The sequence below is a fragment of the Ambystoma mexicanum genome, chromosome 11 (assembly GCF_040938575.1).
Source record: "Ambystoma mexicanum isolate Mex_15411 chromosome 11, UKY_AmexF1_1, whole genome shotgun sequence".
NCBI lineage: Eukaryota > Metazoa > Chordata > Amphibia > Caudata > Ambystomatidae > Ambystoma > Ambystoma mexicanum.
In genome coordinates this window covers 923,082,311-923,109,417 of record NC_090934.1, presented here as the reverse complement: position 1 = coordinate 923,109,417, position 27,107 = coordinate 923,082,311, and the positions used below count along the sequence as shown (strand labels likewise).

Sequence of the window (27,107 nt, the reverse complement as noted above, 5' to 3'; positions counted from 1 at the left end):
TGGAATTAGTATTTGTGATGATTCCAATGAGAATCTATTTGGATATTGAAGTGACCATTTTAGCATTGTCCTTAACCCTACCCCTGGCCTGCTTTAACTGCATGTTTGTGTTTGCCAAGAGATTGGGTTTGAGCCACACCATTTTGAAATATATAGTAATAGGAAAAGAAGAGGTAATTGCTGTAAGATCAAAGCAATTGTGTTCCGGGTAGTAGGTAAATGGTCTGACAGTCAGTGAGCTCATGTGTAAAAAACAGCATATTATTACATTTCTAATCATCATTGTTAAAGAAACACAGTCAGCTCATTTGAAGAATTAAGTCCACTTTTGCTGTATCCTCACTAAATATCTACTTAGCTTCCACTTGCTTGAGTCTAAATTCCTGGTGCTTCCTTGTTGTTCTTGTTGATGTGTTGCAACCCAAAGAAATGAATCAACTTGTGGTCTTCATTTGGATGACTTTCTTTGCAATGCTTTGGTAATGGAGGTCTCAGTATCTATTTCTGGTGTTTCTCACATGTTCAAGCAGTCTGACTTCCAATGTTCTATTTGTACTACCCACATAAATCTTATCACAGATGCATTAGATAACATAAACACAATACTCAGCTCCACAAATGATAACATTGTCTTAGTATATCATTTGAATGTATGGTGATGATAACATTGGTTGGTTTGTGAAGTGCATATTGACATGCATTACAATTGGCAACAATAAAACCATTTGGATAGCCCCTCATTGGTTGTGCAGCCTATAATAGATTCTCTTTTGTGTATCAAATCATAGTAGAGGCAGCCTTACCTCCTGCTTGTCTGTTCACAATTCAACAATACACATCTTGGGTTTATCGTGAAATAGTAGACTTGCCAACTTGACACAGTTAATTAACACGTCGGATGTAGAGTCTGTATATGAGGACGCTAGTTCTGGGCATTGACTCTTCCTCTGGACACAAGTCCTGCATTTGCAGCAGCGCAGTCTTTTGTTACTTGCAAGAACCTTATTCTGCTCTCCTTGAAAGGCTCTCATTTCCAATGTACCTACTGTTGCTTCTGGGTTTAGCTGAAGACTTCCTAAATCAGGAAACCTTTCCTTACAGGCAGAAGCCTTGACCTTTCTTTATTCTATGGCAGCATACCTTTGCCAGATAAAAACTGCTAAGCATCAGGACGGTAAAAGAGCAGAAAGTAGGGACGAGTGGCAGGTAATCAGGCAAAGCATCTGGGCACTAAGCCAATGAATCTTCTGTTTCTGGGATTGGCAGGAAGCCCTACCGTGAAATATACACTAGCTATGGGCAGACATTGCTAATGCATGGGGAGGGGCGAGGGAGATGGCTCTGGGGAAATCTCTCTTTATTCCACTGTTTTACATAAAAGGACACATACACAGTTGCAATTGTTTAAATAGAAAACATCTAATTAGTACTGCAGTACAATTCTACTCAACTCATGCAGGGGTTTATTAAAGTAGCTCTGCTTCCTAAATGATCAAATCTTTAGAAAGCAGTAGCCAATTTAATCAAAAGAGTAAACTAACTTTTTAGAGGTCCCTTTTAGAATCCAAGCTTAAGTAGATTTCAAATGTATATATTGTTTTCTCCAAATAAACAACAGATCAATGTATACCTTTGGCTGGTCATAAATGTAGATATGAACAGAACCTGTGATTGGGAGTTCAGCCCTGCTCTGCATAGACCACCCATGACTTTCTGGATTGTGCACCTTGTTTCTATCCCTATCAATATGCAGCCCCATTCATATTCATATGAATTCGATTGGCTGTCCCTCTAAGGTATTTCTGGCACAACCACTGAGAATGGGGATTTGTTTCGAGATCACCCTAGCTCTCTATAGATGGTTATCTTTCAATGTATTTATTTGTTTCATTTAACTTATTCGTATGGAAGAAGCTTGGGAAAAGTAGCAGTGTTTGGGTCTGCATCACACAAAGCAGTTCGATGGTGATAGATTGTCAAAAGGTAGCTTTGTTGCATCTTTGCAGTGGCTCAAAGGGTTTGGAGCACGCACCACAACTCAAAGTGGTTCCAAATTGCAGAGGGAGCAAAAGGTGGCTTCCTTTGGACCTTGGGAATCTGTGGGACACTTCATTGGGGCTCTGAGGAAATTTGACTCTGTCTGCCTTTCCCAGCCAGGAGGGTTGCCACTGACACTTGCAGGGCATGCCACACCAGCATGTAGTCTCCTGAGTACCAGTATTCAGCTGCAGTCAGGCTTTTCCCCAGAGGGTTAATTCACATGTTCCTCTGAAGCGGTTAGGGAGAGATAAAGTACCATGCTTGAAAATGCTTGTCTTCACCTGAATAGATGGGGACTTGAGGCAGCCTTACCCAAACAAGGCTCCAATGAAAGCTTTTTCAAGAGGGCTCGAAGATTATTCTTCAAGATGGCTCTTCCAGACTAGTCCTAAAGACAATTCAACTTAGGGGAAGGGGGCTGATCCCCTTATCTCATCACTTTTCCACAGTATTTTGATCAATTCCAAACTTTTTGTAACGGGCCAATCCTTGCTTTTGTAACAAGTGTCAATGCTTGTGATGGGAGCTCCCAAAGTGCTTTGTCTGTAGAATGGTATGTGCATCTCAGGAAGGAAGCAGATGCCAGGCACATCCAAGATGGCTGACCCCTTCCTCTGTATGAGGGACCTCTCCAGGTGCCCAGTCCTTCCTCCTATCCCCTGCCTGCCTTAGATCAAATGGACACCAGTAATTATCTCCTGGGAGTTAATGCCCCATTTTCTTAAAAAGGCCCCTTTGAAGCTCCAAGCCTTCACCCCACCGCTGGTGGAGTTATTTCCTATTATATTGGAAAAGTTCACAAAGCTTCCCAGCAGTGAACAAAGAACATCATGGGCAAGACCCACTTACCAGGTGGAAATAATTAATGACATCTGAATGTGTTTTGCCAATTTATAATGTGGGCTATTGACGCCTATAAGCCAAACCTATTGCATTAGAATACAGATAGGGGGGAATGGCAAATGAGGAGGGGCACACAGCCTGTCGGTGTTGTTTGGTTATTTGGACACCCATTGACTTCCCATTCTCATGCTAATACCTATGGCCATTCCCACCCAGTTCCTGCCTCGCCCCGCCCAAAACACCTCCTCCTGGGAAGTCTTTGAGCTCGTTTGAATCAAGTTTTATCATCAAACTTTGCACTTGATGGGCCTGCCAGTGTTTTTTCAAAGCAGTTTTCTGAGAGTTAAGGGCCCTCAGTATGGGTTTGCAGGCTTCCCGTTGGTCATTCTGAAGGGATACAGGCAAACAGACCTACTGGTACCGACACCTGATATGCCGGAATTACTGGCATATTACAGGTGCCGGCATTGATAGGTAAATCACTATCCCATGAAGGCCATAGAACTGCATGGGGGGTTGCTAGTATTATCCAGCAAAGTATACATGTGTGAATGATACTTTTCAGCATGGATCATTCTGAAGGTGAGGCCAGTATAGCAGAGGCCACATTCTGAGAGAAAACCACCATCATTTTTCATAGTAAAAATCTAAAAAGCTTAATATTGCGCACTCTTGCGGATGTCATTGTGTCATACGCACACCCTCCTGCAGTTTGCCTGCTTGATAGAGACAGGTAGGTCATCGATAGATAGGAAAACAGAGAGTGGACGCTGTGCATAGAAAGAAAGAGGTACAGCTGCAGTGTTTGGGCGGCGCAAGTGAGATTAACCCGGAAAGTTGTGAAAGTGGGGGAGGAAAATGGATAAATAATTTAACTAAAAAGACCACTGGAGAAGAGGGGATTGGAGGCTGGGAGGGAGGAGGAAATGACACTGAAAGAGAAGACTATTATGCGATAACAGAACGTGAAATTGAGCTTAGGTGGGGGAAGGGACTCAGAGAGCTGAAAGAGAAGGAGAAGAACGAGATATTCTCACTGAATGAGAAAGGGTGGCCAATAGCTGGACTGGAGTAGAAAGAAGGTTGGCCGGCTTTCTGTGGCACATTAACTAATAGGAGGGCTTCTGATCCACAGTGACTCATGAGCAGTGAATGCACATTAGGTGTTCTGGAGGAATTACGGGCTCTGTCATGGAAGTGGTGGACAGGCCTTCTGTAGCATTGCCACAAGTGGGCAGACCTTCTGTGGTACCATAACTGATGGACATGCAATCGGTATCACTGGGGCTAACGGGCAGGCAATGTGTACCCTAGGATTGTATATGTGCTTTCATTTGCTTACACATTCGTTTAGATATATGCCATTCTTACATGAAGCCTTTATCATCAAGCGATGTCATGAGCCGTTCTATGAACACAGTGGGCCTCATTACGAGCATGGCGGTCTGGCGACTACGGTACCGGTAAGCATGCCGGTACCGTAGTTCCTGGACCACCATCCTACGTGCTTTGCTTGCGGGTGCCGTTTCACCCGCCAGGTTTTTCCTGGCGGGTGTAACGGCACCCGCGAGCACAACACGCCGGACACACCGGCACAAATCTGGATGTGCCGGTGCATCCGATGTCCCCATCCCCATTCAGCCCTATGGGGCACAATGGGGATCGGGAGGCCTTTGATTCTGGCACCCGCCAATGGGCAATTACCGGGTCCTCTGAGCTCGGCATGACCCGGTTCTTGCCCATTCGCGGGTGCCGGAAAAAATGCAACTCCGGCGGCAGCCGTGCCGTTTTTAACAGCACGACTACCGCCAGAGTTGTAATGAGGCGCAGTAGTCCGAAAATTCGAGTGGATACATTTCCCGGCACACACATTCTGATAGGCTATCTTCTCCCACAAGGAGTCACTCAAAAGCTGCTTAGCGAGCCACCTAAATCCTAATCCGGCGAAAGTGCACATGAGCATCTCCTAATCTAAACTCTTAGAACCTCCTACACAGGGACTGCGGTCACTGAGGGCCTTCCAATCACAAAGAGCATTGAGGCCATACAAATGGAAAAAGAGCGCTATAGAAATAACAAATACATTATAGTAAAAGGAGAGCTTTTTGGTGCTGTGGTGTAATTTTTCAATTTGGAATGATTTCTCCTGTTACATAAAAATGTTGCACTGTGCCTCTGGGCAGCATGTGTCACTGTACACACGAGCAAAGGAAGCCTGCTGTTCCCTGTGAGCAGAGGATGCTTCGCATGGGGGCATAAAGTGGAGTCATGCTGCTTTCTAATTTATCAGATGTAAACTATTGGATTGTTTCATGAGCTCCCCTTAGAATTGGCTCTGAACTCTGCGGCTGTTGAGGCAATATAGTGGGGAACATGCAATTTTAAAATGCGCCATTTACCCCAATGTCAGGCAGATTGCCCACTCTGTTCCAGAATAATGTTCTACTTGGTTACCGTGTTTAAATCACCACCATTTTCGACGCAGCAATTTTCACCGTGGTGTTTTAAGCCAGGCCGTTTTTGCAAATTTAAAAAAAAGAAAAAAGTATGTGTTGTGTGTTTGTGTAGGGGTTTTGGGGGCAGTGGGTGAGGTTGCGGGAACCCCTGCCCCCATTAAAAAATGGCAAAACCGTCCATTGTGAATCGACGTGTCGGAAATTGTGGTGATAAATACACGTGAAACCGTTTTACTGCATCATGCAAAAGAACACAACAAATTGAAAAAACGTGAGCACACAAGGAAATATGAGTGGAGGCACTCGGGTTTCTTCCCTTAGAGACAGGGCTTTAAGTGGGCTGGGGCCAGCCGGTGCCAGCCGGGGCCAAGGCCCGGCAGGCTTTGAAATCTCGTTTTGAGGCGGGGCCCTGCCGGGACCTCTAGTCCCCCCTGGCAGCCCCGGCTACTACATGACAAGGATTTTTTCTAAAGCCTGAATCTCTCGGTCGTGTACGAGAGCTTCAGGTTTCAGAAAAAAAATTCTTTCATCCATAATGGCAAGGCATCCCTTCAAGCAAGAGATGGCCGTGGGCTGGCGCCACCATTATGGAGAGAAACGTGAGGCAGCTGGAAGCAGAGGCCTTGCTTTCTAAATCCTGAAGCTCCCGCACATTCACAGGAGTATCAGTCTTTAGAAAAAAGGCCTCCGCTTCCAGCAGCCTCACCCTTTCAGCCTGAAAGGTGATGCTGCCCCTCCCCAGCTGGTGAGGGGCAGCCCCACCATTAAGGCTGAACGGGTGAGGCGGTGTCCCCTGCCAAGCAAGCCTATAGAAAATAAATGCAGAGATCAGCACCCTCTCTGATCTCTACAAAAGGCTGCCTGGCAGGGGTGCCAGTAGCCCACAGAGCAGGGGCTTGTTAAGGGGGCGTGGCCTAATGGGCCAGCAGGCGACCCCCACAGTTAGACCACACCCCCTTGATGAGCCCCGGCTCATTTAGCAGTGCCACTTAAGTCAGTGCTTAGAGAACATACTTGGAGTGCAAGGAGAGCTTTGATTAGTGGAGTAACTCTGCTGAAAATGTTGGGGGTGACATGACATCTAAAGGAAATGGGACATATGAGGGGGACAACATGGTGTTCAACGAAAGTTGTGGGGGGGACAAACACACTTCCCACCCTAAAATGACACCCATGGCTTTGGTTTGAATGGTGTGATTGGCCATGCCTCTGGATATTTGAGGCTTACGTGCAGTGATTGGCTGCAGGATTCATCCGGCACCTGGTGTGGTGGGGTGGCAGTCAGGACTCCGGGTACAAAGACAATGGAAGGGCTATCCGGGGGAAGGCATGTGTCCCAAAGTGCAGGAATTGAGCTTTTAATCCTTTTCGGACCCTTGGCCTTCTGTGAGTTTTAGTCCAGAAGCTAATTTATGGACCACATCACTCAAAGTACAACTAAATGAAAGTGGCATCACCAAAAAACAGCGTGGGATTGATTGGCTGTGTTCCTGTAAAGAGAGTGTGCCTTTGGGGGTCGCAGAACTAGAGCATTGTAAAATGTAGGGAAGGCTCATGTAAAGGGTGGGGTGTTGCTTGAGAGCAATTGACAGAGGGTCTAGTTTTAATTATTTTTCATTTGCAGTTGCATCTATAAGCGTGCATAACTTCAAGTACAGGTATGATATGATAGGCTATTTATAATGCGCTTAATACCCAGAGGTTTCTAAGCGCGGATGCTCCATATCGTCTTGCTTCCAAGGCGTGCACGTTGCCCCTGAGCTATCCTCCCGAGACAGCTGATATTCAGAAAGAGACAATTCTCAAGATGATTTCTAGGATATGTGTAGTGACTATTCAGAGTGTGAGAAAAGAAAGGTTTTCAATTGCTTCTGAAAATCTGTGAAGGATTCCAAGGAGCAGCGGGAGAGAGGGAGTACTGAGAAGCGGTATCCCTTACCGCCCAACTTGTAATGAGGCCCATAGTCTAGCTTAAAAAGTACTCGTCTGCCGACTACGGTGTCATGGTTGGCAATTGGGAGATCAGGGAGAACCCTCCCGAGCAGGGGGATGCTGAAAAATACTTTTTTGACACATTCATGAATATGATTGGATAAGGTCAATTGATTGATTGGTTATTTATAATATGCCTATAGACAGTGGGCCTCATTCCGATCCTGCCGGTCCGGAAACAAGGGTGCTGGTAAGTTTATTGGCACTATTGTTTCCGGACCGGCATATTACAGGTCTGCCTGCCGGAGCCGCCATGCCCGACAGCTCTGACCCTGTCAGGCACAGCGGCCGTGGTAGGTAGACCCATCACGGAAGCACCGGCACTGTTAACAACGGTGCCGGTGCTTCTGTGTCCGCATTCCCATGGGACTCTATGGGAATTGGGAACAACATTTTACCAACCCCTGACTTTCAAAGCCGCCGGGGTTGTAATCTCCCGGTGGCACCGGGAAGTCAGGCATCAGTAAACACTTACGGGTCCAGCGGCAAACCATTGGTAGCACCCGCATGGTTATTGCTGGGTAATGAGCCCCAATGTGTTTCAAGACGCAACAAGACAAGAGGGTGAGGGTAAATGGGGGACAAAACAAAAACTATTCAAATAGGCCTTGTGACATTCAGATTGTGCAAGTGCAGTAAGAGAAGTGCAGGGGAGAAGGGAGGGGGGAATGCCAGTCAGGGGGAGGGGCCTATGAGAAAAACAAGTGCCAGGGGAGGTCACGTGGACAGATCCAGGGTAAAGCAGGGGAAAGCAGAGAGTGCAAGGGAAGGAAGGTTAACAAGCTAAGTGCAGGGAAGGGACTGAAGGCCTACACGGATGCAGGCCCAGCCAGGCTAGTGCAGAGGGAGGGGCCCAGAAGGGAAAGTGCAGGTTGAGGGGGCGGGGGTCCAGTGACCAAGTTCAGGAGTAGACTGTGCTAGGGGGGCCTGGAGCCCTGCAAGACTATGAAGGAACCAGGCAGCCAGTCAATAGGCAGACAGACATTAGCAGGGAAGGGGAAGAGGGAAGGAAGAAGAGAAAAGGAAGTTCTTGAGAAGCTTTTGGAACTTAAGGAGATCCAGCTCAAGTCTGAGAGGGGCAGGAAGGCTATTCTAGAGGGAGCACCTGTGGAGGAGAGAGATCTACCCCCACTCTCTGCTTCTAAAAGTGCCTGATCTGCAGAGAGTTAGAGCTAGATGTCCGAAGGGCTCTAGCAGGAAGGTATTTCGGGAGAGAGAGGTGGAAGTAGTGGGTCCCAGGCTCCAGAAAGCAAGCCTTGTGGATGATGCAGAGGGTCATGAACCTGATCCTTGAAGCAACTGAGAGCCATTGGAGAGATTTTAGGGCTGGAAAGATGCGGTCCCTGGGCTTGAGACTAAGGATAGGTCTTGCAGTCCTGTTCTGGATTAGTTGAAGGGGGTTAAAGGAGGAGTTAGGCAGATTGAGGAAGAGGCTGTTACACTAGCCCAGCCTGGAGAGGACCAGAGCTCTGGAGACATTGAGTTTCTGGGGGAAGGTGAGGAAAGGGAGAATTCCTCTGAGGAGGTGATATAAAAAGTGGGCCTTCTTGGCAAGGTCTGTGATGTGAGGAGAGGAGGAGAGAAAAGAGTCGAAGATGACACCAAGGTTGTTTGCCTTGCAGGAGGGGTGGGGGCCCATATAGGGTGGCCAGAGTGTGGGAGGGAAAGAGGGAGCAGGGGTCCCAATGAGAAGGATCTCTGTCTTACTGGCATTAAGGAAGAGATCGTTAGCTGCACACCATAGTCAGACAATTGGGGATGAGAGAGGAGGAAGGGGAGGTAGCAGAGGGAAGTTTGAAGGAATGCTGTGTGTCATCGGCATAACACTGGAAATGGGGAGAGAACCAGGAAATCGGGTGATCAAGAGGTGCTAGAAAGATATTGAAGAGCCATGGTGATAGGGTAGAGCCCTGGGGGATGCCGCAGGTCGAGGGTGAAGTGGTGGAGGGCTCAGCTGCAACTGAGAGGAGCGGTTAGTGTGGAAAGAGGTCAGCCAATCCAGTGCCCGGTCTGTGATGCCAAGGGCATCACTGAGCCATTTTATGAGGATGGAATGGTTGACCATGTCAGAGGCAGAGGAGAGATCGAGGAGAATAAGAACAGCAGGAGAGTTAGAATCAAGATTTACGAGCATGTCTTCACGGGTGTTCAGGCGAGCAGTTTCCATGCCTCTGGATGCCCAGAATCCAGATTGATGGTCTTGAAGGCAACCAACGAGTTAGGTATGAAGGGTCATTTAGTGGATGACCAACTTCTCCAAGAGTTTACCCATGAAGGAGGTGGACGGATAGGCCTGAAAAGCAGCTTGACATTTGTGAAAAATAGAGCCAGTTTGCCTATTGCTTCAACCACTGGAAAGAGAGAGGAATTGAGTTTGTCTGCACTGATGTTTAGAAGCGCTTTTTATTATTTTAATTCATCATGAGGAGAAAGGTGGTATGTGTGAAATGTCTACCAAAATGGCAGCTCCAGGATATAAGAAAGGTGGAAATACATTTCAGACCCAATCTACTTACAAATATAACATCATGGCAATGTCCTTTCTGATGGGAGCTGGAGGTAACGCACGGCTGCAGTGAGTGACAATCAGTTATGTACAGTAGTCTGACGGTATCCTCATCGTTGGGACAGTCCAGCCAAATATTAAAGTCTCCATGGATTCAAAGGTTGGAGTTAAAGGAATTTAAGGAAGCAAAATGGATCACAAGACTTACTAACAATGTCCTGGCAGGGCTAGTGGTCTATAGCCAAGAATCACTCTAATAGAGTAGTTGTCTGATAATTTAAGCAGAAAAGAACAGAATGTTAGTATTTAGAGGGAGTCTTTAAAAATGATGGTGATACCCCTGTCACATCGATATTCACGGTTAACCCATTGGATGGAGCAATGTTCTGGCACCAGGGTGTGAAACACGGTATGGCTGGCATCGGTTAACCAAGTTTTGGTAATAAACAGGATATCTAGATCCAGATCGAGAATTAGGTCTGCAATGGCCAAGGTGTTGCTAACAGCTGATCTAGCATTAAAGAGTACACAGTATAGTGAATTAATGGGTTGGGGGTGTTCTGGGAGGACAGGGGCTGCTAGAAGGTGGGTTCCTTGTTTTGAAATTATTTAATGAGGGCCTCCTCCAGTCTAGTCGTGGCTTCCTATAAAACAGAGTCAGCTTCAGTTAACTGTTTGGGACAGAAAGTCATAAAATTCCATGCCTAAAATTATGGAAGAAAGTCCAGCTCAGCATTTATAGATGTCACTCTGTGGTCTGAGTCGACAAAAGGATGTGCATCGAAAGAGATGTGTGCTGCCACAAACAGTATAACGTGAGAGTGACCACACGCTCTCCACCGAGCTTTGTTCGAGGTGAACGCATTGGTGGTCTGACCACTGTCTCCTGCAAAAGCGAGTTTTCTAGCACTGCCTTAGATCTTTGCCATGCTGTCTGCCCTCTAGCGCGTTAAGTGTGATGCAAAATCGAGGGGGTCTCTTACAAGGAGGCATGGCCTGAATGTTGGGTGTGGCCTAAATAGTGATGTCCGCGGCCTAAAGTGACACCACCTGACACAAATAATACACCGTGAGACCCTGCAAACATGTATTTGCTCTCACTCTTTCTGCATACTGAAAATTCATTTGTCTGAGGTTTGTAAATGAAACACTCTGTCAGTATGTAAATAATTAATTCAATGAGTATACCACTTTCATTCTGTATTCAAATCAACTATGAGAAAGGGGAGGGGGACATATAGTACAGGTCTCCTTAATATCCTTAATATCAAATCGAATTTTGGGAACATATAAATTACCATGGAATTGTATATCTGAACTATGTCTGATAATGCCTCAAGCATGAAGCCCTTCTGAGAATCTAATCCAAACTGGGCTACATGTGTCACAACACTCCCCCTAACAGTAACATTTCTGCACGTTTTATACAAACCATATATGATCTTTTGGACTGTGTCAGCTAGTGGGTGTGAGGCTTAGACTTGTGCATCAGATTAAAGACATGTACACATGGGAGAAATCACACGGGATTTTCTCCTTATAGGTGACAGAGGGAGTCCCAGCAGTTCCACAACTTGGAAGCAGTTAAAGTAGACCGGCAGGGCTCTGCCCCGGCTAGCCCTGTCCCACTTAAAACCCTGCTGCAATTACTCTTTGCCCCTCTCTGCTTTCACCCATTACCCTCTCTCCCCCTGCCATTGCCCCCACTCTCGACCCTCATCATTTGCACTCTCTTCACCATTGTCCCTCTTTCTGGCAATTTTTAACTGGTGGTCCATGTGATGGGGTAGTGTTTTCGGCCCTGAGGGTGGCGGCAGCAGTGCCTTGGAAGGGCCTGTGAGAAGCTGTTCATACAGTGGGATGGGCTTAGAGGTGGGAGGAATATAGTAATCACTGCTCACCGAAGGCTTCCTAGCATCCGAGTGGCAGGCAGAAGGCGTGGGCAGCAGAAGCATGAGTGTCAAGCAACAGGGGGCAAGAGAGATAGAAGGCTCGGCTAGTGGAATGGCAGAAATAGAGGAATCGGGGAGCGGGTTGGCAGCAGGCCAGTCTGGCCATCAGGCAGCGAGGCGACAACCTCTGTTTAAAATAGCCCAGCTCACCCTTCCTGCCTTTGGATTGACAGTGCAGGGGGTATCCTTTCTGTTCATGGAGAGGGAGGCTCCCCAGACTAATAGGCACTTTTCATACACATCTGAAGACTGCCAGCAGATTTGCAGGGACCACTGTGAGTAGGTCAACTCTTGCAGGTGCCCCTCTTAATAAATGCTGCAATGACCTCCTGAGTCCATTATTTATGCCCCGCCTCGCCGGGCATTCTCTCGGTTCCTGCCGGACCTTGGCCGTCCAGGGACTATGCAGAGGATGTGTGCTCTCCTGTTTCCTTGTGCATTGGCTGAACATTCCTAGTAAGTGCAGGAAGGCCTGAAAGCCTATGTTTAAGGTGCCAGGCAATCTCTGCAAGCAGGCCCGGTACTGGGCTATTGCTCTCCTAGAGTGTTGTCCTTAATAGTCAACGTCTCCTAATGGCCTGCCTTGAATTATTTTGCACCCTTACCACTCATTTAATTCCATCATAGTAATGAGTAAACGCCACCGTTCCACCCCCATCACACCGGGACCCCAGGACATGGACATGCGATGTGGCACTTTCAGTGGCAATGTACACTGCCTATCCGTCTGCACTCTTCTGTCCACCGTGTTCCCTTTACACTTACTACCGATTGGTCGCCTCCCACATTAGCCTTCCACACAGCTTCATTCTTCAGTTGGTCACTCTTGGCTAATAGGCTTGGCAGTCACAGAAATATTATTCTGGAATGTGTTTTGTGGAAGGAAGTCATCGTGCACCTGGAAAAAGAAAGCCGACATGCTGTAAGGAGCTATTTCAGAACATCTCTAATACATCACACAGCCATGGCCTACAGTTTGTAATATATAGTCAACTTGCCGTCAAATAAATGGTACCTTATCTACAGACACCTTTCAAATGACTCTTCACTTTCTGCAGAATTCTTCCCTGCTCCATGCATATTGGGGCATAAAGCACCCAAACCTGCACAAACAGCCCCTTCCCTTTCCCAATAGTTTATGGCCCTCATTAGGAGTTTGCCGCTATCCCGCCGGTATTACCGACGGGCTAGCCGCAAAGTGCCCTTACTGTTCCTGCCGTCCTATAGCTCGGTATTACCGGTATATTACAGGCAGCGGAGCGCCGGTAATTCCCAACCCATGGAGTCCGATAAGTGTGCCACAGCCAGAATTAGCAGCATTCTTTCTGGACTGGCACACTTGTAATGAGGCGCATTATGTCTTTCACTGTTTGTGCTTTATTCCTTACCCCTTTGTCTCCTCCTGCACTCCCTCCCCTTTCCTATTTCTCTGGTGGGGCTCAATAGACCCCTTTCCAGGCATGCCTAGGTGCTCTGAGACTGTGACAGTGGGGATTTGGTACAGTATAAAAACGTAATCACAGAACATAATGGCGGTAAACGGACCTTCTTCCACCTGATACATAAACACTGCACTGAAATGTTATTTAGACATTTTGACCACTTTTTTAGATTACAGAGAACAATACCATAATACCTTCCTTGCTGTTCTTACATGACACACTACTGACAGCCTTTTCCATCTTCCTGCAAGTAAACTAACACTAAACCTCTAACACTTCTTCCTTATTGAAGGACTGCACATAAACATTATGACAAATGAAACCTACAGGCTGGGCCTTTGCTTGTTTTGTATTGAGTCAGGCATTCATATATCTCCTTGGATCCAGTTTTGCTAGACCGAAAGATATATCCGAATGACTGTTCTGGTTTCACAGCTTGGCACTTTTGATATCATATAAAGTATTCTCATATTGAGAAAAAAACAATAACATTCTAAGCCAAAATAAAACACCATCCCCTTTCACGTCCCCAACTGGCGGGCAGAACATATTGCTAGCGGGGCTTAAGAAACTGATGGGCACCACACTAATGATTTGTTTTCCAATGGAAGCCCTAATCTCATGTGTGGAGTTGCAAAGCCAGCTGCTGGAGCCGGAATCACTGGGGGTTGGGGGGGATCACTGTGTGCTGGTGAATCGCTCCACAGGGCAAACTAGTGTTGGCGACATTCGCTATGAAGTGTGGCTGCAGGCCACCCTCATCCAGGGGTGTAGTGTAACACACCAAATGAATCCTACAAGCAGCCTAAACATGTGTATGCCATGTTTCTGAGGTGGAGGTGGGGCATAGACATTAGCCTGCCAACCATGCGGTTTCAGGGCAGTTTGCAGCTCCTGCAACAGAGTTCAAGACGGGAGACAGCTGCGGTTATCAGGCGGCAGGCAGTTTGGCAAGTGAGGCTGGACAGGCGGCTTCAGGCTGGCCTACACGGTGGCTCGGGTGAAGAATGGGGCGTGGCAGAGAAGGCTTGTTTTCTGGTCGTTTCCTTTTTGCAGTTGTTGAATTCAAGTCTGGACATGTCCTGGCTTCTGGTGGTGCACTGTCCATCGGAGATGCTAAGCTTCTCCGCAAGGTAGCTGGGTGACTTAAGGGTGACTGCCTTTTACATGATGCAGAAAGACCTGACAGTCATTTGTGCATGCCACTATACTTGTATAATAGGTCTGTGGGAAACTGTTCAAGGCTTACGGCCATGGTCATTCACAACATTCCCTTGGCCTGGGCTTCAGCCATGTTGCAGGCTCCACCAAGCAACCACCAATAGATATTGTGTCTGGCCTGTCACTTTGCCCACAGGCAACTATAACCTCATAATGGAACAGTGGGCCGCTTTCCGTGGCTTGCAGGCATTGCTAGGTGCCTCAGTCCCTTGCCCACGGGCTTCACCCAGAGTAGGCATTGGGCCAGAGATGCTGCCTGGTCCAGTGGTCACTTTAAACATATAGCCAGTCCCTGGCAGCCATGACCAATGGCCAGATTGTTTGGGGCATGGTCTTTGGCATGTCCCGGAAAATATTGCCATGGCCACAGACCATACTTAAATCACTAACGTTATATCACTAATTATGTGTACCTACTTTTTGACAATTTTGACTCCAAATTTAGTGAAACTCTATTCAGTGGTTCAGGCTGTAGGCACAACACAAATGTTTTTAATGTAAATCAATCAAGGCTTCAAAAATGTTGGGATCTTCTGTAACACCCCACCCTCTTAATGAAACCACATAGAGCATTCCCAAACAATTCTGAGTCTGGTCTATATGCTTTTGGACTGTTTGGGTTGGATTCGTAAAATTGCGCAAAGGTTAGAAGCCACTCAGTAAGTGCTCCACCTATTTGAATGCAACTTAACTATAAGGATATCTGCATACATATGCATGAATAACCTCGAATGTTTGACAAGTTTGTGAGTAGGACACCAAAGTCATCGAACATCTGAGATGTTCATGAGGATCCGAGAAAAAATATTCCACACAATACTCACCACCCCTCAATACCTCATAGGTTGCTTCATTCATAAGACAATTGTAATGTGTTTTAGAATATTTTCTTACTACTCTGTTCATGTGCTATGGGTACAGTTTGTGAATCCAACATGGCTTCCTTCTCCACATTTCTCAATTGAACATTCAGCACCTTTATGTGATGTCTGTGATGTTGGTGCAGAAGAATCTGCGGTCACCGAATCAGGAAGTGTCTGCAGACTGGACCAAGATACCACACTTACGATTTACCTACTTTTTGTGCCTAGTTAAAAAAAACAGATTAACTCCAGATTTGCAAAACCATGCTATCGGCCCAGGCCACCGCTCCTCATGCACACTTGGTGAAAACCTGCCCAGCAGTTTGGGCTGTCGCTGCTAGGGACTGTTTTTTCAAATTAACGTCCGTCGGGAGTTGAAGAATGTCGGGTATAACTTTACCCCCCCACCCCTCTTGATGAAACAGCACCAAAACTTCCAAAAACAGTGGGTATATATTATTTGGAAATCTCTGTGTTGATTCAATTACATCCATCCATTTCTAACAGCCGTAAACTGTGCTCTTCTATCCACAGCATTGATAAACTGCAGACTGGACTATTGCAATAGCCTATTGTCTGGTACTACTGCCGCAAATATCCAATCCTTACAAGTGGCCCAGAACAATGCCGTGCAGACCATCTTCACTTAATCTCATCGCTCCCATATCTCCATCTTCAGGAAAAAGCTTCATTGGCTACCAGTCAAACATCGTATTACACATAAAATGCTTACTACGACATTTAAATGCCTCTCTTTCAGCAGTCCCATCTACTTGTCTGAACGCATTAACATCAAGAGCAATGGAAGAAATCTTCGTTCATCCTAAGCCACAATCCTTTCTTCCCCCAGATTTAAGACCGCAAAATGTGGAGCCACCACGCTTGACGTTCAGGGCCCTCTACTTTGGAATGCTCTGCCGGCATGGCTACGACAAATCAAAAAACTACTTCCTATTTAAAAAAAAGCCATAAAAACCTACCTTTTTAACATGGAGTAATCCTTATGACACCTTTCTGATCCTGCTTGCTCTCTCTTGTTGTCCTGTCTATGTCTCTGTTTTTTCTGCGCCCTGAGGCCTACGGGCATGCAGCGCGTTATAAGAATTAAAATAAATAAATAAATAATAAAATTCATTGAATAGCTCCCAAGTTATAAGCCACCCAAAAAGTGCTCTTCTTGTGTTTTACTAGTTGCTGATAGAATTCTGATGAATTATAATTAAGGAAATCTAACCAGAAAAGTGGCCCGAATATTGGGGATTTCTTTTTATTCCATGAACCGTATGCCCAAATCCTACTCTCAGTTTTTGATGGCTTTTTGACCGAGATGAATGAGGGTTTGGCAACAGGTTACATTGAGGGATAGGACTACTAATGCACGTTACTAGTTACTTTTATTACTTTCTCTCAAATAACGATCACACTTCATGATTACGACTTGGGAGATAGCTCATTTAGGGGTCTCCATAGGTGAATGTTTTCCCTGTCACACCCCTACACTGCTAGTTCCATGTGGCCTGGCACTCTATATTTAATCTGTGGCCGGGTGGGGACATAAAGTCCTCGTCTTTGTTTAACATGTCCAAAAGATGGAGAAGTGTTATTGAGTAAATGGATACACTGGTTTAGATTATAATAGTTTGTGGATTACGTCAACCACTGCTTGTGCGCTGTTAGTTAAATTGCTTGCAGAAGTAGCTCCGGTCATGCGCACAAGCAAATAAAGAAACACTGCTCTCTAAGTTTTATTTCTTCTGTGCAAACGTCTTTTTTTATTGTAATCTTTTAGAAGCCCTCCCCACCAGAAAAGGGAGAAGGCCTCCAGCGCGATTGTAAACTGGGGATAAATTAACTCGGGGGCTGCAACTGGTGCCATGCCTTAATTCGTTTAATACCTTTCCCCAGCGATGGAACCTAACAATACCTTTTGCATTTATCAGTTATAATCAAATTTGGTGCCAAAACTCCATGGTGGTTATCATTTTGCACTTCTATATATCTCTTGCCTTTGGTCGGATAGCTGTGTCAACAGAGAGGCTCCCAGACAATCTGACACCCCCATATTACTTCCTTTGAAAGCCTTACAGTCTGATCGTTTCCTAACAAATGGGGCCAAGTTTTTTTCATTTTATAACCAGGGAGTTAACATTAACCACAGGCCCGTTCGATCAAGTCGACCTTCTCCCTTAAGAACCACACGCATTTTATAGACGTAGAGTGCCTAAAACAATGCTGCAGAAGCGAGAGCGGCCTGCAGATAGCACATTTTCTATAGACTTCTTTCACCTTTCCTCCAAAGCTCTTGTACTTACACAGCACATATTTTTGGGACTATGTTGTCCTTGGCCTTGGCAGCCTGTTTCTCCAGACCTTTAAAAGCCATAGGGCCTCATTCCAAGTCCGGTGGTAGGGTTACTGCCAGACTTTACGGTACCCTGACTTCCCGGTGCCATCGGGAGATTCAAAGTGTGGCGGCCTGGGAAGTCAGGCGCCGGCACCATTAGCAACGGTGCTGGTGCTTCCGTTAACAGTCTGTTTACCGTGGTCGCAACGCCTGGCAGGGTCAGACCTGTCAGGCACAGCGGCCACAGCAGGCAGACTCGGAGTTTGCCGATCCGGAAACAAGGGTGCCGGTCAGCTTACTGGCACCCTTGTTTGCAGACCGGCAAACTCCTAATGTGGCCCAATGACTATCCAAGTGGTGACCCAGTCAATCATGCCTTTCGCCTTTACTTGGGATATTCCAAGCACTTCTCGAGCCTCTTACAGATCCAGGCAATTCATCTACAATTCATCATGCACATTTCCAATCACATGTTCCCATATCTCAAGACCCCTGCCATTCCTCTTATCCTTCTTTCTCTACCTTTTCCGTTTCGTTTTTCTTGATTTTCCTCAAGCAGACTCAATACACCCTAGAATCTCAATCAATTATAGGTGCTTTGAGGCTGCTACGGTGATGATTTGACTCAATATAAAAGATCAATAATGAATGAATGAATGAATGAATGAACCAAATGATTTGTGTTTCACCACGATGTGTCATGATAGGACCACAACCAAACAATGTAGAACACGCGCACTTTGTACTGCGAGTTGCCTGGTAATGGAACCCTACTCTCGATTCTGGAAACGTGTTGGAAGCAGGATGTGATGCGGAAACTGCTGAAAGAAAAAGCAGGGACTGTAGACAGGTCTCCTTGCTCACAAAGGTGCCCGGAGTGCACGAGCAGGCCTCTCGGGCACATGCCGGACACTCGGATATGCATTTGTCCCATACACCACGGGCCTGCAACTCTTATGACACATTTCCATTTGATCCCAATTTCATGGCTGCACATGAGTACTTCCATTCTGTGCACTGCAGGGCAGGCACAGGTCTGCCCAGGTCCTTTTCTACACTGTGCATCCCCCAGCCGGTGATGGGGCATATTAGGGGTAGGGAGAAATTCCAAGGGTGGCCCCAATTCTAGAGTGCGACGTTTTTGGAGTAAGGAAAACCAGCTGGAATGTACTAGTACCTTCCCAGCGCACCGTACGTAAGCACAGAAGGCTAGACTGCATGTGCAAGTGCGGTTTCTGCGCTTAAGAACTGCCACTCATAAGTTGAACATTCGTTTAATTGGCAAGTGATGCTTTGTATATCGTGCCCACTGTGCCTTCCCCGGCACTGGCAGTCTCCGAGAGGTAGGTTTTTCAGCTCCTGCCCATTCCACAATGCAGCCTCCCCACCAGACGCATCTGTAAGTTACTGCACTCACTTTATTGAGTGCAATATCCGCTCTTTTGCAAAGCACTTGCATTACTGATCTCGCGACTGCATACAATGTCCTGTTCATCACCAATTCCAGGCACAGGAACGTTTCTAGTTCATTTCTCCAGGATTTAGTTCCAGAACACTCTAAAGGTGCTATGATCAATTGCACTCAAACTCGTAGGGGGGTACTGGCTACTATTTCGAAACCTCATAATGATTATTCTATAAAGCATGAATTATTCCTCTGCAGTGTATATTATCAGCCACACTCACTAATTACTTCCTTTGGGTTTCCCCACCCTAGGATCATATGCACCTTTTGGGCCCAACTAGCAGACCTTCTTAGGATATCTCTCAGAACCCAGCATTAGCCCAATTCCACAGGGTGTGCAAGTTCAGCAGCGGGTCACGCTCAACAACCTTTGCATGACTCACGGGGATTTCTATGGCGTGTACCCCTTGGTCCTCAGACACAATTTTGGAAATATGTTCTGTCATGATCGATGAGATCAGAATCATGATGTCTGTTTATAGCCCTGGAGAGAGAAAGGTCATAATTTGGTTGACACACTTCATGTTTGCATCCCTACTCTTGAATTCTATAATCCTCATGTTAGAACAATGGAAAATCAGCTACACTTTAGAAAACTCTTTCCAGGCTAAGGGCATTGGTATGAGGTGAGAGTTTCATTATGCATAGGCCTAGTGCAGTGCCAAGAGGCTACCCATGGTGGTGTCAGAGGCCATTATAAACCCAGTTAACATAAATAACGAGTACTTATAGGAGACAGCAAGTGCCCCATCAATTCTTTCATGAGGTTTACCACCTGTGGATGTGAGATCAGGAAGAGTATGGTGTTCATTAGAATAACAGGCATTGCTTTAATTGTCCCATACCAGCTTGTTCTGTCAGCCGTGTCTTTGCATGTTACTGCATTGAATGTGGTCAGGGGTGAAGAGGATTAACGTAGAGAGTCGTCCACTCTGAGACACCCAAACCATTTTACCATGCCACATCCTGTCCAATTGTCCAACTCTCTTTTATTGCAAGAATAAAGTACTCAAATGTTTCTGGTGGAAATATCAATGGCCACAATTTTATTGAATATTTACAACAAGATCCGCACAAATACAAACAGGGAATACTGTGGGGAGACCAAACTCCCCCATGCTCACCTTTATTTCAAGGCAACAGTAACACCCAATTTTTCATCCACTTCCCAACCTTGCCTCGGCCTTCTCTCTAGTCCAACCCCGCTGCCAGGCTGTGAGCTATAAGGGGCACCGTCTGTATATATCCGAACGAAGCTGAAGCTGCAGGGCTGCAACGCATGATCCTCTTCCCCCTACTGTGTCTGGCTTCCGAAGGAGCAAAAAGGGATATTTGGTCAATTTTCATAATTGACATCATGTCTTGCTTGATCGCTTGTGCGGCTGCCACGGCAAAAAGAAGTTCATACGTCTCTGATGCTCCTATGCAGAGGCTCCAGCTGTTCTTTTCAAGGCAGACAAAAATGATAACATGCACAGTGCTGCCTCGCCCCCCTTTTAAGCCATTGACCACCATGCAATGATTTGTTCTGTGCTTGCATCCCCCAGCTCAAATGACCCAATCCCACTTCTTTATTTGTGTGGGCTTTGCCTTCCTTTTGGTCAGAGGCATAGGCAGGGTACGGTACGGCCTGAGCGGGCAAGGCTCACCCAAATCTATATATGCAGCACTGTGTGGGCATTTAAAGATGTCAATTTCACTGAGGTGGGCCAACTACATTAGCTTCAGGCCCCACTTGTGAGACAATCCTGGCTATGCTTCTGCTATTGGCAGCACAGCCATTGTTTTTTTTTTGCCTTCCAGGTGGCTGAGACCAGCGACCACTTGGTCTTCCTAGCCCCTTTCTTCCCGATTCCTCCTCCATGTTATAACCTGCCCCACTAATGCCGCCTCGGCTCTGGCGGCTGGGTCATTCCTTTCTTGGGTGCACTCGTTCCTAATTTTTGATAAGCAGGATGCAGTGTTTACACTCTTCATCAGAGAGATGCATGGTTGCAGGCACATCAGCGGGAGAGAGTCCTGAACTTTCCAGCCAGACAGGCACAGTAATTTGAACAACCAATGTGGCCTTCAACACAGAAGGTTTTGGGCGAGTCCTCGGGTGGTGGCCTAATCCACTGTCTGGCGAACAGTTTTGAAGCAGTTTAGTTCCTTTTAGGCGAACCTCTGAAATCATTTTGCAAATAGGATCAGCACCTGTTCACATCCAGGCATCGCAGTGCCCCTCCCCCCTCTTTTGCACACAATCAAACTGTCTCAGTATTATCACGTGTCTTTGTCAGAGGAGGTGTGGCCTGGTGCCTTTTGCATTTGCCACATGTCTTAGTTGACCAATCACCAGGAGACACTAGCGCAAAATGAACAAGTGTTGTTTATGCAGCGAGGTCCAGATGGGCAACCACCATGTTCCTGCCACTAGCTCGTCCGTCGGGAGTAAGGCACAGATGAGACGGGAGACCTCTCTCTGATGCCTTCGCCACAATTAAAGAAAGGGGCAGAACTGCTGCAGTACCAGTTATCCTAAAGAAGGGGGTTTCTTCATGAAGGAAAACATTGCACTCTGCAGATGTCTTGGAATGAGGACTCAAACTTCTTGCATAAGACAAGGTGACATTAATCTCCTGGACCATGACATCTTTGCTGAGACAATCTCTGCCTCCCCCGAGCTTCAATGTGCCAGTTCCCTGCAGACAGGAACCCTTCCGGCTCAGGCTCGTTCAAGGATCTGACAGTTGGAAGCATGAGTTCCGTTTCTTGGGAGCTTACATCAAAGTTGAGTAGCCCTGCAATTCATTTAACACGAACACGTTTTTGAAACACTTGTATGTGATGTGTCAAGGGAGGTCTGGGAATCAGAAACCACAGCCATTTGTTTTCCCTGGCTTTGTCTAGGAGGGGGATAGCTCCGAGAAAAAAAGGTCAGGACATAGGAAAATAGCCTTTTAGTTCCAGAGCCCAGATAGCAGCCTCATATCCACGCCAGCTCCATCCTACAAAGTAAGACTGCAGTGCTGCTGGCATCAGCACAGATTGAAGAAGGCAAGCAAACCAATAGGAAAGGCTTGACATGGGCCGATAATTAACATTATATCACGTTCTTGTCTACGTGGAGATTTGAGGTACTTTACCACTGACTTCTCAGCAGATAGGGGTGAAGGTGCTGAGCAATAAGATGGGAGTGGTAAGGTTAAAGGGCCAACAACAGATTTCCTATAATCACAGACACACTTCTGTGGGGATAGTCAATTCTGAAGAGAGTGAAAAAGCCCAAATGCAATGGATTTCCAACTCTTCACAGCCAAGAGTCCCACGCATGCCATCGAAAAAATGTGTTTTATCTCTCGGGCAGAACGGGTGCCCGGCCGGTGACCACAACCAACACTCTCCTCTTGCAGGCAATGTGCTAAATGTGCACTCACAATCTCTTGGCAAACCTTTCCTATGAACATGATGTCCAGAGCGGAACTAGCTATTGATTTTAATCTCAGACTTTTTAGAATAATAACCGTGGACGAGAGATGGCTGCAGCGGAGAATGTATTATTCACATGTTAGAGGCTTGACGTGAAGAAGCGGGAGATCCAGGTAAACCCGGACCAATGGAATGTTCTACTTTGTACCACTAACACTGTGTTTAAGGCCTCAATGGCAGTTCCTCTCTAGCTAAGGCGCGCGCACTTGTGGGCCATGCTTTGGAAAGAATCAGTACGCTCTCAGCCCCTTCTCTGGTTGGCTCTCATACATTGAGAAAACATTCAGGCATGCTGAAAATGTGGAAAGCACTGGGAATCCTCCCAATCCACAAATGCAGGACAAACAGGGGAGCGTACACATTCATTAACCGTGTAGCAGCTTCTGATGTTGGGCATACATTCCGCTTCGTGCAAATCTGTCTTTAGAAGGACATCATTTTATCTTTACAGTAATCCAACCTCCACTTCTACCACTCAAGTGAATACTTGCGGGAGCTGTTGAAAGTTCGCAGGCTCTTGCATAGGGCTGAAGATAGGTTTCCAGAATTAATTCAAAGCACTTTCGTTAACTCCTGTGGGAGCAGAGAGGTTCCCTGCTGCACGAACCAGAAACTTGACTGCCATTAGGAAATTGGTACCCACTACGCCCATGTTAACCATAGGTGAAATCTTTTCTGCAAGTGGCAGCATTAATATGAGAAATTCAACCCTCTGCACGGTGTGTGTGCGCTCGCCTGGGCTTTTTTTAAATGTTTAAATGACATTGAAGGATGGTAGATCAACCTCCGGAAAATGTGTGGGGCTACCCCATACACATTTTCCTATGCTCACCGCATGACATACGCATAGACCCGCGTACTATGGGTGTCCCCCCTGTCATACTTAGTTGGCATATGACAGGAGAAGTACATGATGCATCCCCAGAAGCAGGAGGACCAAACCTTCCCCCTGTCATGGCCAGCCTGATTAACTAACAAAGACTCCATGGATCTGTCCTGTCCTTTTGTTGGGCCCTGGGACTGGTGGCAGAAATTTGTATACCATTCATAGGGTAGTTCCAGTGAATCAAGATTGAATCCAGCGCCATCCATCTGAAGGAGAAATCCAGGAACTGTCCTTTAAAATATAAGAAGCACATATTCAACAGATCTGACCTTTATAAAGAAGAACAGAACTAAAGTGGATCTATCTGTATAATCTGCAAACAAGCATTGAGCACAAAACATTTTCTTTTCCATTTGTAGCTTAGTTCCTGAAGAACCACTGCATCATAAGTGGGGAAACGTGCATCATAAGTGGGGAAACGCGTGTTGAGGGTTTAACGTGTGACAACAATTCTCTTGTTTAATTTCATCTGTGAAAATAACAGATATTCGAATAACGGAATCAAATAAATAATTTTCTGGAGCGCCTGACAAACTAGTGTATGAACTTTTTCTTTGAAGACCATTCATAGGGTAATTCAAACAGCCCAAATGGGGCCTGGCTGCAGAGGCTAACAAAGGAGACAGGCAACACCAACCACCTTTTATGTGCAACTTTGTCAACCTTAAGCCAGCTCCCACCCTCAGTATCGATTGACAGTGAACTGTCATGCCTGGCACTGTGTGTTTACAGTAGTTCTCGCAGTGGGACCCCATTCATAAGGTACGAGAATGTGGTTTGCAGGAGCCAGAGCATCTGGTCTCCCTGCAGCTTCAAGGGAGACCTGCTGCTTTAATCAGGAACCACAGAGAGCTCCATTAATCAGAGAGACCCTTTGATCCACAACAGACAGGAAGATGGGTGGGACTAAGTATTACGTGTTTTCACCCTTTTACCTTTTCTGTTGCAATGCACTCTGGTTATGACCTCATGCATACAGGACATTGTTGGTGGATATCCAGGATTGGTTCATTAAGGTAAGCTTAGCCTACACCAAATCCTGTGGTTCATTTAGCTTAAAAGAGCTCTGAGCCCCTCTTTTGACAGATCATCTGAAGACTTTGCAAGGAGTAGAAAGAAGAACTCATCACTGGACCCCGACTGAAGGTATAGTCTGTCTTACATCTTCTGCCAGTGAAGGGAGGCCAGGACCTCCAAAGAGGGAAGCAAGATCCCTCCCCTAAACATCTCCCAGGCAATAGAGGGAGATACTGAATCCAGAGAGCCCACCACCAGCTCCAGAACCGGTACCCAGCCAGCACACAGCATGCCCTTCTATGCTCTGCAAGCAAGCTTCCTAGGTGGGAAGTGCCAGAGAGTCTCTGAACCCAAAACCAAGGACAAGGCAGCTGCCTGCAACACACCCCCTAGCTTTGGTCCATCCGCCTTAAAGATCGACACAAGCCCAGTGAAGAAGCTGGGACAAGTGCATTGACAAGCATCTACCGATGATCGCCATAAAGGACATTTTTGAGCCAGTTGAGTCCCTCGAGCTGAAATCAATTGCAATGCTGGCTGTTGTTATGCTGCAGTTACTTAAAGCCAACTGAGACGTCTCAACCAGTGCTTCAGAACTTCCAAACAACACTGAGACAACGATTTCTGAGACAACGATTCCTGACCCTGAGCCACCGTGTAAACCAGCCTGCAGCATCCGTCCAGCTTCACTCACCGAACTGTTTGCTGCCTGATACCCGCAGCTGTCTTCCATCTTGAACTCTGTCATAGAATCTACAAAGCACACTGAAACTAGCTCGACCCTGTCGAGCACCAAGAACATCTACAAGCACAAGGTAGATTGTGACTCTGTCCCCCTGGTCCTTCTCCAAAGGCCCCTAGAGGCATTTTAAGCCCCATTGCCCCCTTTGTGCTGAAGCCAAGTATCCTTGAACTGTTGTGATTATTTACTATACCGACCCCCATACTGTCAGTATCCAGAGTGCATCCCTTTTCCTTCTTTGAAACTGTCCGTCCTCTGGATTCCTTCACAGGGTGGGTTGTATTTCGTAATGTTGCTAGAAAAGTCTGTTGTGATAATAATAAAGTAGATATTTGTATACAACCTTGACTGGACAGTCCCTTTTATCATTGGGTAATAATTGTATTTTCGCTGTGTTGCGCATAACCAACGCTCCTTTCAGAGATAAGCCTGCCATTCCATCCACGTAACTAAAATTGGACAAGGAGGTTTATAATTTGATTGTTTCCAATCTGTTGGGATCCCTTCTGGTGTACTAGAGGTGTGGGGTTGACTGATGTTTGAGAAATCGATATTCATCCCTGAAACACTGGTGCCCCGGAAGTTGATTCGTCACAATTAAGATTGCTCTCTGACTTAGGAAGAGCATAAGAGGGCTTAATTTCTTCACTGGAAACAGTTTTGGAACCCACAGCAGTCCAGGGGCATTCCTACTGGGACATTTGCTGTTTCCAAGCATTTCAGTTTTCTCATTTAAGAAGAATTTGAGCCTGGGGGCAGGGGGGAGAGGGTGAATAGTGGGGAGAGAGGGGCAGGTGGGGGGGGACAGAGAGAGAACCATTCCAGACCCCAAATTGATTCGCCTGACACTTCAATCACCTGCCACGGTGCTAAGTACTGAGGCACTGAATACAGGGATGTCTGGACTGAATCTTCTGCTACTGCTGTAAAGAGTAGTTATGTTATGTTAAAGGTACTTATATAGTGCACCGCCACCAACGGAATTGGTCCCCATGCGCTCTGGCGGATCTGTAAACAAGAAGGCAGGCGGGTAGGGTTAGTCGGGTGGAGGGGGAGTAGGAGAGTGGGAGAAGTGGTGTGCTGTTGGCGGCTTCAGTTCGGTATACACCGTGCGCTGAGCTTTGGTGCGAGAATCGGACCGGGCGAGAGCTCGTGTGCTGTAGGTGCATTGTATGCGCTGTTTGTATGTTGTTGCTGCAGTGTGGTAAAGTGCGTGCGGATTGCTGGGCGAGAGACGGTTGTGTGAGTTTTGTGTGGGCTGGGTAAGCAGAGGTGTGAAAGTTGGTTTAGTGGGGTCTGTATCCTGGTTCTAATACTAATAAGAGTAGTGCCAAGAAGCCTGCTTTTTGCAGTTGAACCTGTTTAAGAGCTGTTGACTCTTGTAGCCTGACTTCTGGCCATGCTTCCAATGCAGGGGCACATGTGGTGTGCACTCACTTTGCATCCGTTTGGCCCTTTTGACTCGGAAACCCACCCCTGAGCTCTTGTACACGTTGAGCCATATCCCACAGAAGCCTTGGTACGGATTCAGGCATAGTGCATAGAAGCATTTATTTCCCCTTGTTCTCCTGCTAAGTATCGGATTTTGCCACACTTTCCCACTGGCTTGATGCGTTTGATGGACCTCCACGCTCCCATCCACCCTTTAGCGTCGCTCCCTGCTGCGCATGCAGCCAGTGGTGCCCACCTGCATGCAGCAGACAGAACCACTTCCTCTCTGCATGCAGAAGGCAGAACGCAGCCGGCATTCAGCAAAGCTATCTCCGCAACACTTCTTCCTGAAAGAGATTAGAGTGTTCCCCGTCAGTAAATCCGCGAGGGGTTATTATCTCGCCGCGCATTGCCTCGGCACTGAAGATAACCATTA

The 27,107-nt window shown here is 46.6% G+C and overlaps 1 protein-coding gene across 4 annotated transcripts in view; it reads left to right on the top strand.

Annotated features, from left to right (window-relative positions):
• TSPAN4 (tetraspanin 4) overlaps positions 1-27,107 on the top strand; it is a 3,410,446-nt gene that overhangs the window by 2,129,978 nt on the left and 1,253,361 nt on the right. The window lies entirely within an intron of this gene.